The following is a 12,053-nucleotide window of genomic DNA, read 5'->3' as shown; positions in this document are numbered from 1 at the left end:
ATTGACTTTCCAATCGGGATTTGAAACCCGTTGCCGACGACGAAGCGACCTTTTTCCCCCTTCCCTTGGCCTTGTTTCTTCTACCCCCCGCCGAGCCATCTCGGTAGTATTCAAGGCGTCATTATCGCTTAGGTTGGAGTTTCGAGCGTCGGAACGGGGCGTGTTTGGATCAACCGAAGACGATGTTTTAGACTTTTTTTTACGCGGACCACCTTCGGCTTCGGCTTCGGCATCCAACATCATGCCCCATTTTGGGTGAAACCTCAACTGTTCTTTCCAAATGCCAAAGTAGTTGAAGGTGTAACACCCCGACCGATGGCGGATTATACATCGGGGCGCTACGAATTGTTTCATTACTCGTGACACTATTTGGGTGTCAATATTTAATAAATACATTTCATTGCACATGCGCATAACACACCATAAAGTAACATAAATCACATATCATAACTCATAATATTCAAATACATAAATTTGTCTTGTTATATTTTAAACTAAGTCCAAAGTAAAAGAAAACATCCTACGTGTCCTCGAGTTTCCAAAAGCAGCTACAGCAAACCTGAACATGTGTTAAAATAAAACGTCAACACTTGCGTGTCGGTGAGAAATCAAGTTTAATAGATATAAATAGATAATAACAAAGCACTGCGCGCAACATGTGTATAACTGGTGTTCAACATAGTGTGTAAACAGATTGTGATCAAGCCTAAATAGATCATAGCTCATAGTTCATAGCGTGCTCCAAATCGAGCAAAAACAAATAATCATTCGTGTATGTGCAAAACAAACCAAGAAAATCGTAACAATAGGTCTCCCGTGTTCATCTAATGGATCCATGAAAACTTCGGAATAGGCCGATCAAAGCGGTTAATGATCAACACATACAAATATACAACACTAGTAAACGTCCATAACACATGGGTTTTGCGCACATAATTTTATAAACAAGTTTAAGACTCAAGTTGTACGGAACACCATGAACATCCCAAAACGTTAAAAATTAAAAGGGATTAGGTACGAGATTACTCACCTGTAAAAGGTGCGTTGAAAGATAATGCAAGAGCCAACTTTTAAACAAGCGAAAGTTAACCTATAAATAAGAGGTTATTGGTTTAACGATTGGTTTTTATGTCTTGAATATATGTAAGTCACTTAAACAAATTATTTAAAAAAAAAATTATATATTATTTATTTACCGAGATTTCCGGGCAGAAAAGAAGAGAAGACGGATTGCAAAGAGGGAGTTGGAGGCGTTGCTGAGGATCTTCGGCTGAGAGTAAGGGAGAAAGATTTTGGGGAGTGTTTAAGTGTTTGTAGTGTTTAATTATCCAAGAAATTAGTTTTATTTATAGGAAAACCCTAGGGAACACATCCCTTGAATTGGGGAAAAAGATCTTATCAAATCAAAGCAAAAGATATCAAAAGCAAGAGATATGGTGGCAGCTGCAGGGGATGGGGAAGGCTGACAGGTTACTGTTCATAAGCATGGGAGGGGTCAGTCAAAGTACTGTTCAAGACATGGAAAAGAAGATTTTAAAAGATTATGCCAGTTACTTTTTCCAACAACCAAGAGGGTTGGTAAGCAAGCTGCGCCGAAAGTGACTTTTCGGACAGATGTCAGATCTGGCCTACTGTGCCCATACCTTGGCAGGTATAGCACAGAGGATAAGGTATTTCAAAAGCATACAGGCTGGCTTAAACTGGAGAAAAGACTTAAGTGTCTAGCGCGAGAAGGCTTGAGTGCGCGAGGGCGAAGGCAGACAGAACAATCCCTTAGCGCGCCGCGGGAAGAACTACAATCCTTTGCACGCCGTGGGAACAGTTCGCCTCGCGTATCGCAGGAACAGCTGGTCTTCACGCAGGCTTCCTTGTAAGGAGTCTGGCGCGTGGAGCTGCGCAGACATCCTTAGGCGGGAAGAACCAAAGGGACAAGCAAAGAGTTAAGAGAAAAAGAGGTTCAAGGCTTAAGGGTTAAGCAGAGGGGCGGGACGGCGACAAGAGAGAAAAAGGGGCGGGGACGGCGGAAAGGAATTATTATTATTATCATTATTATTATTAGTAATATATATATAAATATTTGATAAATTTATAAAGATTATAATCAAAAATTTTAAATCTTAAGATCGGATCCGAAAACGGGTACCTGGGTCGGGTCGGATTTGGGCAGTTGTCACAGTCTCCCCTACTTTAAGAAATTTCGTCCGAAATTTATCTCGAAGTAGGATGCGCAGAGAAAAGGTGTGGGTATTTGATCTTCATTTGATCTTCCCTTTCCCAAGTGAACTCGGCTCCGCGCTTGGACTCCAGCGAACTTTGACAATAGGGATGCGACTGCGCTTGGTTTGCTTCACCTCGCGATCCATAATCTCAACAGGCTTCTCAACGAAATGCATAGACTCATCAACTTGAACTTCATCAAGTGGTATGTGGAGGTTCTCGTCAGCTAAACATTTCTTGAGATTGGATACATGGAACGTTGGATGCACATTGCTGAGCGCGGGCGGCAGGTCCAGCTTGTAGGCAACCTTTCCCACTCTCGCAAGAATCTTGAACGGACCAACATAACGAGGTGCAAGCTTACCTTTCTTCCCAAAGCGGACAACACCCTTCCAGGGCGACACTTTGAGGAGAACAAGATCACCAACTAGAAATTCGAGAGGCTTCCGCCTGCGATCTGCGTAACTCTTCTGTCGGCTTCTGGCAGTCAGCAGATGATCACGGATCTTGGCGATTTTATCGGTTGTCTCTTGAACTAGTTCGGGTCCTGTGATTTGAACTTCACCCACTTCGTTCCAACAAATCGGATGAGCGGCACTTTCGACCGTAAAGTGCTTCAAATGGGGCCATACCGATGCTGGAATGATAGCTGTTATTATAAGAGAACTCGATCAGAGGTAGGTGTGAATCCCAATTACCTCCAAAATCAAGAACACAAGATCGAAGCATATCCTCAAGGGTTTGGATGGTTCGCTCAGACTGTCCGTCAGTCTGAGGATGATATGCAGTACTCATGTCCAAACGAGTTCCTAACGCAGATTGGAGAGATTTCCAAAAGCGAGATATAAAACGGCCATCGCGATCGGATATGATGCTCAAGGGAGTACCATGACGGCAGACAATTTCCTTGACATATAGATGCGCAAGTTGTTCAACACGGTAGGTTTCACGAATGGGCAGAAAGTGGGCAGACTTGGTCAATCGATCCACTATTACCCAAATGCTATCATGTTTACTTGCGGTCGAGGGTAACTTGGTGATAAAGTCCATTGCTATACTTTCCCATTTCCACGTAGGAATTTCTGGTTGTTCGAGCAAACCAGATGGGCGTTGATGTTCAGCTTTTACCTTAGAACAAGTTAGGCATTTAGCTACGAACACAGCAATATCCTTTTTCATACCGGGCCACCAATAAGTAAGGCGCAAATCTTTGTACATTTTGTAAGCGCCAGGATGAATGGAATATCGAGTTTTGTGCGCTTCACTCAGTATGTCAGTGCGAAGAATCTCATCATTGGGAATCCAGATGCGATTGAGATAACAGAGAGTTCCATTCAGGTTAGGGACTAGATGCGCTTCCGCACCAACACGCTAACTCGGCGCGTAGGTTGCCTTTGCTGATCGATGCGCGCTGCGCGTCGCGAATGCGCGATTCAAGATTGCTTTGGATCGGCGCGAAGTGAAGCTGCGTGCGCGGAAAAATACAGTTGAGTTGACTGGGTTTGCGGCTGAGCGCATCGGCTACCACATTAGCCTTTCCAGGGTGATATCGGATCTCACAATCGTAATCGCTGATGAGTTCGTTCCATCGGCGTTGTCTCATGTTAAGTTCCTTTTGATCAAAAATGTGCTGAAGGCTTTTATGGTCGGTGTAAATGATGCACTTAGTACCATAGAGGTAGTGTCTCCAGATTTTTAAGGCAAATACAACTGCGCCAAGTTCGAGGTCGTGAGTCGTATAATTCTTTTCATGAATTTTGAGTTGCCTTGACGCGTAAGCGATAACCTTGCCTCGTTGCATAAGTACACAACCGAGACCTTGGTTGGAGGCATCACAATAAACGACAAGGTCGTCAGTACCCTCTGGTAACGTTAAAACAAGAGCTTCGCACCAACTTTCGCTTGAGCGTTTGAAAGGCTTCTTCTTGCTTCGAGCCCCAATTATACAGTTTGCCTTTGTGCGTTAATGCTGTTAAAGGCAAGGCGATTTTTGAGAAGTTCGAAATGAATCGCCGGTAGTAACCAGCTAAGCCCAAAAAGGAACGGATTTCGGTATGAGTGGTCGGTGCAATCCAGTTCTTGATTGCTTCAATTTTGGATGGGTCGACATGAATACCCATCTTGTTTACAACATGACCAAGAAACTGTACATCGTCAGACCAAAACTCACACTTGGAGAGTTTGGCATAGAGTTGTTCGGTTCGAAGCTTTTGCAACACCAACAGAAGATGTTGTTCATGCTCGGCCTTGGTTTTGGAATATACCAGAACGTCATCGATAAACACGATCACGAATTGGTCCAAGAAAGGCCTACACACCCGGTTCATTAGATCCATGAAGACAGTGGGTGCGTTGGTTAAACCGAAGGGCATGACCAAGAATTCAAAATGACTGTAGCGGGTTCGAAAGGCAGTTTTGGGAATATCTTCTTCGCGGATACGCAACTGGTGATAGCCAGAACGGAGATTGATTTTGGAGAAACAAGAGGCACCTTGGAGTTGGTCAAAGAGGTCGTCAATACGCGGTAAGGGGGTACCGGTTCTTAATGGTGAGCTTGTTCAGCTCGCGGTAATCGATACACATGCGAAACGAACCGTCTTTCTTTTTAACGAACAAAACCGGAGCACCCCACGGCGAAGAGCTAGGGCGAATGAATCCTTTATCGGTCAACTCTTGAAGTTGACTTGCTAATTCTTGCATTTCAGCGGGTGCAAGTCGATAAGGAGATTTGGCTACGGGGGATGCACCAGGAACAAGATCAACACGAAACTCGACTTCCCGAGCGGGAGGTAAACCAGAAAGATCTTCGGGAAAGACTTCAGGAAAGTCACGCACGCACGATGGGGATTTCATGAAGTTTCTTCTTTCCTTCATCGGGTTTGACCACATGAGCTAAGAACGCGACACATTTCTTTCGTAAAAGTCTTCGGGCTTCAGTGCATGACATAAGTTTAAGACCGTTAGATGGTTTCTCGCCGTAGATATGAAGATCTTGACCATTTTCCCGAGGAATGCGAATCAATTTCTTGGCGCAGATTACTTCGGCGCGATTTTGCGAGAGCCAGTCCATACCAATAATAACATCAAAACTTCCAAGAGGCAGGGGAATGAGGTCGATTAGAAAATCGTGTTCATTAAGGTTAAGCGTGCAATCTTTGATCACGGAGTTTATTATAATTGTTTCACCGTTAGCCATTTCAACTGTAAAGTTTCCGTTTAAGTTTATTCGCGGTCGCTCAAGTTTTTGTTCAAATGCGCGAGAAATAAAACTCCTATCGGCGCCAGTATCAAAAAGTATAGATGCATATTGTCCGTTAAGTAAAAATGTACCATTAACCACGTCATTATTCGCTTGCGCTTGGTGCGCGGTTATATTAAAAGCTCGTCCGCGCGCCACTTGGTTCGAAATTTGGTTAACCGGATTAGCTTGCGTAATTTGTACTTGCAGTCTCGGGCACGCGTTCCGGAAATGACTGGGGTCACCGCAGTTATAGCACGACCTGGGTCGTGGATTATGGTATGTTGATTGTGGGTTTTGCGGGTAGGTTGGTGGTGTTTGTGCGATTGGGTTGGCGGGAAGGACTCTACAGTACTCAGCAGTGTGACCAATACGGCCACATCGGTTGCATTGTCGACACGGGGCTTGAGTTGGGTGATGAAGTTTACAGGTTGGGCAAAAGGGTTGGTTTCCTGTGTAAGGTTTCTTAGTTGACGGGGCAGGGAGCGCGGAATTGGTTAAGGCATAGTTATGGACTACAGGGGGTGTTGGGTAGGTTGACAGTGGGTTAGGAGCGTGTACTGGAGGTTGGTAGGCGGGTTGCTGGACAATGAGCGGGTTGGTAAACGCGTAGGCTTGATGATTGGGTTTGCGCCTGCGATTGAGGTTGTTACGGTTTGAGGGTTCTGGCTTGGTTTCTGTTGGTTCTGGGACAGTCTTGGTGAGTTTGGTCTTCTCGGCTCCCCGCAGGAACAGGGTTCCTGCCCTGACATGGTTGTCGCTGAGCACAGCGGCCAACTCGATGGCATCAGAGAGGGTTACTGGGTTCCTGGCCTATACAGAATCTTGAATTTCCATGGGGAGACCCCCAAGAAACTTTTCGATGGCGCGGCGGGAAGGGATAACTAGGTGCGGGACAAGCAAACTTAGTTCGTGAAAACGCGTAGCGTACTCGCGCGCTTCGCCACTGTACTGTTTCAAGTTCCAAAATTCCTCCTCAAGGCGCTTTACTTCGTTGGGAGGGCAGAATTCTCGAGTCAAAAGATCCTTGAATTCCTCCCAGAGCATGCTAGAAGCAGCCTCTGCGCCACGCGCGTGAGCTACTCCGTTCCACCATGTAAGCGCCCTTGATTCCAGGACACTTGAGGCGTATAAGGTTCGTCGGTCTGGAGGGCAATGGGTATGGAGGAAGGTGTTCTCAATTTTCTCGAGCCATTGGAGCATTACGGTGGCTCCTTCGAGCCCTGTGAATTTCGGAGGGTTACCCGCATTAAAGGACTTAATATGGTATCCGGAGGGGTTGGTATTATTTTGATTTAAGGCTTGGGCTATTGCGGCGGCCATTTCCTGGGAACGACGTTGCATACGTCTACGCGAAGCTTCTCTCCTTTGATGACGGCGAGCTGATAGCGGAGGCATTCTATAAAAGTTTTAGTTTTTGTTAATATCTTGGTATGGGAAATCGTTTTAGCGCAAAGTATATCATTGTAAAGCTTGTTTCGCGGAGTTAAATGCTATCAAATTTTGAAGTAAAATATGAGTTTAAAGGCAAACTTAATACAGGTAATGAATTCGAATTGAAAATCGACAATTCATGCATCACCATGACTTTTCAAATTTTCAATTTAAAATATGCGAGTAAATGAGTATTGGAGATTGACAATTCATGTATCACCATGACTTTTCAAATCTTCAATTTAAAATATACGAGTAAATGAGTATTGGAGATTGACAATTCATGTATCACCATGACTTTTCAAATCTTCAATTTTAGAACATAAAGTTAATGGGGATTGAAAATCAACTATTCATGTATCACCATGACTTTTCGGATTTTCAATGTTAAGTCCCAACAACAAACGAATATGTAAGTAAAGAAACGAATTGAAATTTAACAATAAAAATCGAAAGATCGCGGATAAAACATGAAATCATGTGCAGCGTATGCGCAAGCATATTTTATAAATATCGAGTAATTAACAATTAGCGCTTAATCATGAGATTTTTTTCTCATGCGCGAGAAGGGACTCTTAGGTATTCTAGGTCGTTACGTCTAACCACCTAATCCTAAAGTCACGGAGCTCTGATACCAATCTGTAACACCCCGACCGATGGCGGATTATACATCGGGGCGCTACGAATTGTTTCATTACTCGTGACACTATTTGGGTGTCAATATTTAATAAATACATTTCATTGCACATGCGCATAACACACCATAAAGTAACATAAATCACATATCATAACTCATAATATTCAAATACATAAATTTGTCTTGTTATATTTTAAACTAAGTCCAAAGTAAAAGAAAACATCCTACGTGTCCTCGAGTTTCCAAAAGCAGCTACAGCAAACCTGAACATGTGTTAAAATAAAACGTCAACACTTGCGTGTCGGTGAGAAATCAAGTTTAATAGATATAAATAGATAATAACAAAGCACTGCGCGCAACATGTGTATAACTGGTGTTCAACATAGTGTGTAAACAGATTGTGATCAAGCCTAAATAGATCATAGCTCATAGTTCATAGCGTGCTCCAAATCGAGCAAAAACAAATAATCATTCATGTATGTGCAAACAAACCAAGAAAATCGTAACAATAGGTCTCCCGTGTTCATCTAATGGATCCATGAAAACTTCGGAATAGGCCGATCAAAGCGGTTAATGATCAACACATACAAATATACAACACTAGTAAACGTCCATAACACATGGGTTTTGCGCACATAATTTTATAAACAAGTTTAAGACTCAAGTTGTACGAACACATGAACATCCCAAAACGTTAAAAATAAAAAGGGATTAGGTACGAGATTACTCACCTGTAAAAGGTGCGTTGAAAGATAATGCAAGAGCCAACTTTTAAACAAGCGAAAGTTAACCTATAAATAAGAGGTTATTGGTTTAACGATTGGTTTTTATGTCTTGAATATATGTAAGTCACTTAAACAAATTATTTAAAAAAAAAATTATATATTATTTATTTACCGAGATTTCCGGGCAGAAAAGAAGAGAAGACGGATTGCAAAGAGGGGAGTTGGAGGCGTTGCTGAGGATCTTCGGCTGAGAGTAAGGGAGAAAGATTTTGGGGAGTGTTTAAGTGTTTGTAGTGTTTAATTATCCAAGAAATTAGTTTTATTTATAGGAAAACCCTAGGGAACACATCCCTTGAATTGGGGAAAAAGATCTTATCAAATCAAAGCAAAAGATATCAAAAGCAAGAGATATGGTGGCAGCTGCAGGGGATGGGGAAGGCTGACAGGTTACTGTTCATAGCATGGGAGGGGTCAGTCAAAGTACTGTTCAAGACATGGAAAAGAAGATTTTAAAAGATTATGCCAGTTACTTTTTCCAACAACCAAGAGGGTTGGTAAGCAAGCTGCGCCGAAAGTGACTTTTCGGACAGATGTCAGATCTGGCCTACTGTGCCCATACCTTGGCAGGTATAGCACAGAGGATAAGGTATTTCAAAAGCATACAGGCTGGCTTAAACTGGAGAAAAGACTTAAGTGTCTAGCGCGAGAAGGCTTGAGTGCGCGAGGGCGAAGGCAGACAGAACAATCCTTAGCGCGCCGCGGGAAGAACTACAATCCTTTGCGCGCCGCGGGAAGAACTACAATCCTTAGCGCGCCGCGGGAAGAACTACAATCCTTTGCGCGCCGTGGGAACAGTTCGCCTCGCGTATCGCAGGAACAGCTGGTCTTCACGCAGGCTTCCTTGTAAGGAGTCTGGCGCGTGGAGCTGCGCAGACATCCTTAGGCGGGAAGAACCAAAGGACAAGCAAAGAGTTAAGAGAAAAAGAGGTTCAAGGCTTAAGGGTTAAGCAGAGGGGCGGGACGGCGACAAGAGAGAAAAAGGGGCGGGACGGCGGAAAGGAATTATTATTATTATCATTATTATTATTAGTAATATATATATAAATATTTGATAAATTTATAAAGATTATAATCAAAAATTTTAAATCTTAAGATCGGATCCGAAAACGGGTACCTGGGTCGGGTCGGATTTGGGCAGTTGTCACAGAAGGGCCCCCCGACCTTATGTTGATACTCTGTCAACGCGTTTTCCATGACTTCCGCGTCCGAGACACCGCTACTCCTATGTCGATTTAGCCGAAAATAAACCATATGGAAAGCCAAGCATTTGGTGTTTATGTCGCCCCATTTCGACAGTAACGAATATTTTTCTCGACGTGAGTCCCCGCCAAGCTTGTGGAACAACTCTATAATTTTGTGCCAAAATACCCCCATTTTTTGATAGTTCCCTAAAAAAATAAAAACATTACAAGTTTAATGTTTGTTATTAGAAATTTTAAAAAAATATATATGTATTTTAAAATCCTATCGCATTTGGCATCTTCCGATATCGCGCACCAAGCACGAGCACATAGTACGTACTCGTCGATACTCCACGGTATCACCGTCTTTTTAACCCAAGGTTTGCCGGCAGACTTCTTTCCGTGTTTTCTCGGACGTCCGCGTTGGCTCGAACCGTCTACGGTCTCCGGGACGGGTTGTGTCTCCGGCACGAACTCGACCTCGGGTTGGGTCTCCGGGACGGGTTGGGAACCCGAAACGGCAAAAATGTTTGCCGTCAGGTTTTGGAAACCGGGCAACACATTTGGCATAGAGTTTTGCAGATATGCAATGTACGCGGCCATTTGTGGGTCATACATATGCGGAACAGGTACGGTTGGCGTCGGGGCGGTAGATTGGTTCGGTTGTGGATTTTGGTTGTCTTGACGGGCATATTGACCGAAACCGAGAATATTTTGGTTGTTGTTTGGAAACATTTTGGTAGAAATATTTGTGTAAAAGATATAATTGGTGTAGAAAGTGGAAGGAATGTGTTAAAAAAAATGAATATGGTTGTTTATATAGTATAAATATAATTAATATATTTTTTTTTTAAAACCCAGTGGCTCTTTTTTTGATTTGTGTGCCATTTCATGCGTTTTGTATACAACGCTTGCAAAAAAAACACATAACGCAGGGGGGGCGGTGTACCCCCCGCGTTTTCGTCCATAACGTGGCTGGCAACGTTGCCACTACACTTGGTCTTACAATATTTTCCCACTCCTCTCTCTGTATTAAATACATATTTCTTTTTCTTATTAATAGTTTTATATATTATTCTTTTTTTAATATGTTATTTTCTCTTTTTAATAATTATTTCTTGGTTTAAAAAATTTAATACCAACATAAATATATTATTTTCTTTTATATAAATATATCATATTAGTTATTAATATTAAATATTAAGCTTTTATAAGAAACGAGTTTTCACATTGACTTAAATAAAATAATTAATTTTAAAGAAGAAAATTTTTAATTTATGTTTGTTTTACAATGAAGATTAATAAAAGTTAAGGACAATCATTATAGATGGTTGATTGTTTCTAAGACAATCTATTTAACACACGGTTACTTATGTGGTTCATTATCTAAAGTTGAAAGCAAAAACAATGTGAAACTTCTAAATTTTATATGGAGCTTAAAATTACAAATATTGTATACAAAATACTATTTAAAGATTTAAGAATTTTCATTTTTTATTTCCATATTTTGTAATGTGTAATTTATTCTAACATATATTATATATTTTGAACATATTTTTTTATATTTCACACTGTGTTATTATTTAAATAATTTTATTTATTTTAACCCGTGTTCTACACGGGTATCTAATCTAGTTCACAATATAATATATGTTTTATCTATACAAAAAATATATGGTCTATTGGATTTTGTCTATGTTTTTTTTTTTGGTATTATGTACGATTAGAAATAGTTTAGGGATTTTATTTTCTTTTTGCTAATTTTTTGTAGTTCTGAAATTTTTTTAATTCGTTTTAATCAAAGTTGATCAGGATTCTAACAGAATTCAAAGAAACGTATTCAAGTCGGTTTCTGAATTCAAAGAAACGTATTCAAGTCGGTTTCTGCAAGTTTATCAAATCAAATTCGAATCTAGTTTTAACCGGTTTAATAAACAACCGGAATTTGATTAAATTGAACACCTCTAATTCCCTAAATACCCAAAATAACGGGTAGCTAGAAATAGATAGATCATTATGTATAACTCTTTATTTCCTACACGTTTTATGTTGATAGACGTTATTATACGTGGTAATATAACCTATTAAAATCATCATGTAATGTTGCACGACAAGCAATTCCTATTAGAGAATAGTGAAATGTATAATTAACTAGTGTAGGTTAGTAGCGGTTAGTGGAGCTTATATGTGAGTCACTTGTGTTTTACTTTGGGTGTAATTTGTGATTTAATGAAAAATAATGTTAATATGTATTGAATAAGAATATTCTTTTTTTTTTCATATTTGAGAAGATAAAAGTTATATGTAATTATGCAAATTATATGACCAAGTTATAGTATCATATTACTTTGACATAGATAGTGGGGTTTTAAATAACCTACCATTCAATAATGATATAATGGTTTTAAGTTAAACTCAAGCATCTACAATCATTCAGTATTTGCTGTTTTCTATTTGAATAATAAAACTACATAAATATAGCAGAGACCACAAAAATTATAGGTGGGTTCCAAGAACAACAAAAAATATAGTAGAGACAAAAAAAAATAATATTTGTGCTT

The sequence above is a fragment of the Bidens hawaiensis genome, unplaced genomic scaffold, assembly GCF_021521415.1.
Source record: "Bidens hawaiensis isolate Kalapana, Puna unplaced genomic scaffold, B.hawaiensis_p1.1 tig00024530_1, whole genome shotgun sequence".
Lineage (NCBI taxonomy): Eukaryota > Viridiplantae > Streptophyta > Magnoliopsida > Asterales > Asteraceae > Bidens > Bidens hawaiensis.
Note: the sequence above shows the minus strand (reverse complement) of the source record.